The sequence below is a fragment of the Budorcas taxicolor genome, chromosome 22, assembly GCF_023091745.1.
Source record: "Budorcas taxicolor isolate Tak-1 chromosome 22, Takin1.1, whole genome shotgun sequence".
Lineage (NCBI taxonomy): Eukaryota > Metazoa > Chordata > Mammalia > Artiodactyla > Bovidae > Budorcas > Budorcas taxicolor.
In genome coordinates, this window is record NC_068931.1 from 17,471,473 (window position 1) to 17,476,571 (window position 5,099).

Below are 5,099 nucleotides of genomic sequence, written 5' to 3' on the forward strand. Positions count from 1 at the left end.
CTTATCACCTTTCCAGGAAGAAGGGACTACTTCTTTCATGAAGCGGCAGGTCTGTTTTATGGAATGAGATATATAAAGTGATTGAATCACAGATGCAATTTATGATTGCTGGTAAAGGGACTGGTTGCTAATTTTTTAATTATCTAAAACACTGCATAAATAATAAACATTCCCATGATTGCACAGGAGAGGCTGTGAGAGTAGAAAACCAAGCTGTATCAATTTCTAGCCAGATATGTGGCCCTCAGCATGCCCCTCATCCTCCCACGATCAGCCAGCTCCCCTTTCTGACTTTTCACAAATCTACACACTTGTCTTACTTCTGGCTTTTCTTCTATTCAACCCCAAGGCTTCATTCTGACCCTAATAGGAATTACTAAAATCACCTTCCTGGATTATAAATCCAGTTCTGAGTAAATGGAAGAAACTTTCCAGCCCCCTCAGAATCCCCTCCAGATTAGCTTCCTGTTCTGGCTTCTAATACCTGCATGGTTTCCATTATCTTCCCTGCCTTTATTCTCAACCTGCTTTGAGACTGACTTCTACTATATGAGGACATTTTTGCTATCACCTGGCTCCTCTGGTCTAGAATCTCCCTGAAGCTTTTCAAACTCTGTGACATCCACTTCCTTCATCTTTAGCTTCCATACTATAGCTGGATTCTCTGACTTAACTTAGTTTTATGGTTCTCCTATCTCCTGAAGGTAAACCCAGTTTTATGTCTGACTCCAGAAAGTCAAAGTCCTACAGAGAGGAGAATAATTATCTTCATGTCCTTTGAAACATTCACCTCAATTCACTTTGAATGAAAATGAGAAGGTCCATAACAGTATTTCTCTAAAGAACAAATACTAATGCCATGCCTGATTTTCTATTACTTTCAGTAAAATGATTATCTAAATGGATGTTTTCATTTTACTATTCTTACCATTTTCATATTTTAAAATATGATTTAAGTGTTTCCTTTGACGATTAACTGGCTTAAAACAAAATATGTCTTAAACATCTCATTTTTTAAAATTTTTTTTACATTCTTTTCTCATTGACCTTTCCAAAGTAGAGGTGACAGCTTCTAGTACTTTTTCCATATTGACGTCTGACTTCCTGTGCCAGTTTTCAATGCCTTACAAGTAAAGAAGTTAATAAAGGAAAAAGAGGGAACTTTGATGCTGCCAACTCTTAAACAATTTAAGCTGTGACTTTACTAACCTTAAAGTAAATGAAGCCAGATCCAGTGGCTGCACGATCAAATGCTGTTACAGGATAATTGAGTCCAATTGAATATTACAGTAATGGGGGGAAAATGAATTCTGTGCACATTGAAATTTCTGCTTCTGCAGGAGAATTAAACTGTTGAATGCCCATGTTCCCCACTGAAAGTATCTCAAATATACCTTAGCCTGCTATGTGAATGTGAAGGTCAAGTCTTTCTAGAATAGTTCTCCCAACTTGAACTACCCATTCTTTCCCTGTTCTTAAAAGTTTGTATTATCTGAATAGTTTTGAAGAACTAGTGCAATTTCACAAATGAACTATATTAGAATACATACCATTGTTTTCTTCATTTAGCTTTATGTTTCCAAGGATGCTACAGAATTTTCCATTTTACTGACATGCAACTAAAGTCCATGCAATGCTGACTTACTAAGCCAATGAGAATCTATGTAAATAATTCCTAACTTTCCTTCTGTGTAGTGAATACTAAGTTTTATAATTTTATGGACATATCTTAGGTCCAAAAAACACATGTAGAAAATATGTGGAAAAAAAAAAACTATTGAATGTTTATCTCATGATCAAGTAAACATATACACATTAGTTACTACTCTTACAGATGCTGGACAAGCTATGAGCACAGAAAGGTATCTATCTTGAGGTAGCACATAAAATAGAAAACTTTAAACATGATCACCATTCACTAAAGTACCAGAAAGTTCAGGCCACAGAAATTAAATTAAAAGGAAAATTTTGTATTCACATGGTAGGGAGACAAGGGTGAGAAGGCTGGGAGGAGAGTGGGTAGGACCTGAGATAAGTCCAGAAGAATAATAGAACTAAAAATTTTAAGGGAAAATCTGATAAAGGGGAAGAACAAATTATAGAGAATAATATTTAATCTAAGATTAATTTTCTTACTTCATTCACAGTCACAGGGTTATTTTTTATATTTTGTGAAAAGAAAGAGAAAAAATTCCAGATACCCCTCCAAAATTCACATCTTAGATAGTTATATAACCCAGCAAACAAAAGTCACCCCACACATTTGTTTCTAAATGATGTAATTCCTTCTGAACTGCACCCTTTATTTGTCCCTCAAAGCATTTCCATCAAAAATTGCAGAATTATTAGTATGTGCATGTGTACGGTGCAAAATTGCTTCAGACATGGCCACCTCTTTGCGTTCCATGGACTGTAGCCCACCAGGCTCCTCTGTCCATGGGATTCTCCAGGCAAGAATACTGGAGTGGGTTGCTGTGCCCCCTTTCAGGGGATCTTTCCAACCCAGGGATTCAACCCATGTCTCTTACTTTTCCTGCATTGGCAGGCAGGTTCTTTACCACTAGCACCACCAAGACATTACTAGCAGATGCTGCCCAAAACCTGCAAAAGGGCAACATTCATATGATAATTTACCCTTGTTGATGGAGACTATGTTAATCAAACATTTGTATGAGACACAGTGTGACTAAGAACTTCTACCTTAGGATATTAACTTCTGCTGCTTCCCAAAGCCTAGAATATATCCCTGATTTTTCACTGACTATTGTTTAGACTATGTCTTTTTCATCTATTCCTCCATCCATCCATTATTCTGTACAGTCTTTTACTGAGCACCCACTCTTTGCCTAACACCATGCTAGGTTCATAAAAGCATGTAAAAGAAATATTCAAAAATGTCCTTCACCTTGTAATGACTTCATCACATTATTAAAAAATACACTGTATTAAAAAATTCATATCAAGTTCTCATTTTCTTTTTTTTTTCCATTCTATTTTCAAGCACATGATGATGATTAATTTTTCTGGGTATAATTGCTCTAAAAGTTTTCTTAGTTTCATTCCATCTACTTATCACCTTGCTTGCTTGCATCATAATTTAGGATTGCCTAATCTCTCATTTTTGTCTAGAAGCACCACTCTGTACACATTATTTAAGCAACAAAAATCTCTCCTTAAGGCCTTCACTTCCTGCTTCTGCTTTTTTTTAAAAAATTTTTGTTTGCCTCTTTTCACTCTCTGGAGAAATATATGCCCCAATCCATTTGTAGTTAGATGCTTACAATTAAAATGCCACTGTCCTTGTTAAGTTGCTTTACTGATATCTTTCTCTGCCAAAGCCATGATAGCTGTAAATGAGATTTGAGTCTCATTTTCTTCACAGACCAAACAAAAATCAAAATTTATGTGCACAATTGGTGGCCGATTTTCTTACTTCTGCAAACAAGATGCAGTCACGTGTTGGGAGACACGTTCCCGTGATGCCTGTCTACATGGTGAGGATTTGCTGCCCTTTTCATCCCTTTTGTCCTCTGAAGTGCTCTACTGGCTCCCTTGACATCCTCATCATAATACAATCATCGTCGTTGCCATTAGACTAAGATCTTCTGAGTTTAACTGAGAAATTCAATTTGTTCAGGCACAGAAGCTTGTGACTATGTCACTTTCTGTATTAGCCAGGAAGGAGAATAAGGAAGAGAAAATCTGTAAGTTGAAAAGAAACACTAAATGAAGTGTTTATTTAAACGTATTCTAAAATATGTTTCTCTACTTGACCTAACTACTGACTTAAACGCAATAAGAAGGCATTTTAACACCATTAGTATTTGGATTTCTGCCAGAGAAAGCTCCTTGCTTTATATCCCCTTAGGCTGTACTGATGAAACTACCTAAAAATGGGGTTTAATAGCACTTAATTCATTTTAAATGCTTAAGCAACCAGTAAAGTATATCAGATGATGAAAAAAATAAGACTCTAGAGGTTAAAGAAAGTATTCCAGCAGGGACTTCCTTGCTAATATATAAAATGTGTTGTGTTTTCTCTTGGAGTCATGGTGAGGACTCGTCTTCCACCAGGCAGTGATTCTTGGCAAACACTGCTTTGTTCCAACAGCAGTGATGTTGCTGCATGCATCAGGGAAAAAAAAAATAATGTGTTTTTCCAGAACTTGCAGTCCAGTTACGACCACAGATCTGCCTGATGTTGCTGGTCTTGTGGTGGGTGGTGTTGCAGACATTAAAATTTTCTCTACCCAATAAAATTAAGCAGTCCAAATTTTAGATGCAGACATCTAAAGGGACAAGATACTAAGTGCTGCTAAGTGTTTTGTTGAGAGCCAGTGTTTAAGTAAACATTACAAATTATAGTTGTCTAGTAAATAATGTGGACTGAAGCCCTTGAAAAATTTATTATTCATAATTTACATCATTTTGCCAGCTGAATCATGTAGCTTTTTTTCTCAGAGAAATTGATGGAGGTATTGGTTTGAAAACTGGCAAGAACAGTAAGTGCTTTTTAAAGATGCAGACAAGGCCAGGGCTTAAGACTCTTCCAGAATGAATCTCTGTCAGTAAAGGCCATCCGGAGAAGCAGTGATTCTTACCACACCCTGCCCTGACAGTTATGCTGGTGTTTGGTCCACTCAGCTTCAGCATCCTTGAAAGGATGAGGTGAGTTGAGGCCTTCTTTTGTTGCATCTGCCCTGAGGACCTCAATGGGAAAGATTGCCCAGGGACTGAGGGTTAGTCACTTGTGCAGACTTTCTAGTTGAAATCACTTAGACATAATCTTTAGTTGAAACTGTTTCTTTTCTGCCAGATCTCATGTATGTGTGTGTGTGTCCAAGCGCACGTGTGTATTTCTTTATGTAGTTAAGTGAAATAAAGTTTAACAAAGAATTTATTTTCCATTTTATCCGGAGAAATGAACAACTGAATCCAGTTCTTATTTCTTGACCTGTATAATGCCCTTTCTGTTTGAACTCTGGTTTCAACAGATAAGAGTATCTGGCTTCTGTTCGTGAATGTGATCATTTATACAATGAATATTCCTTGTGCTCCATTTATGAGCCAGCACTGTGCTGAGTCCTGGAGAATGGGTG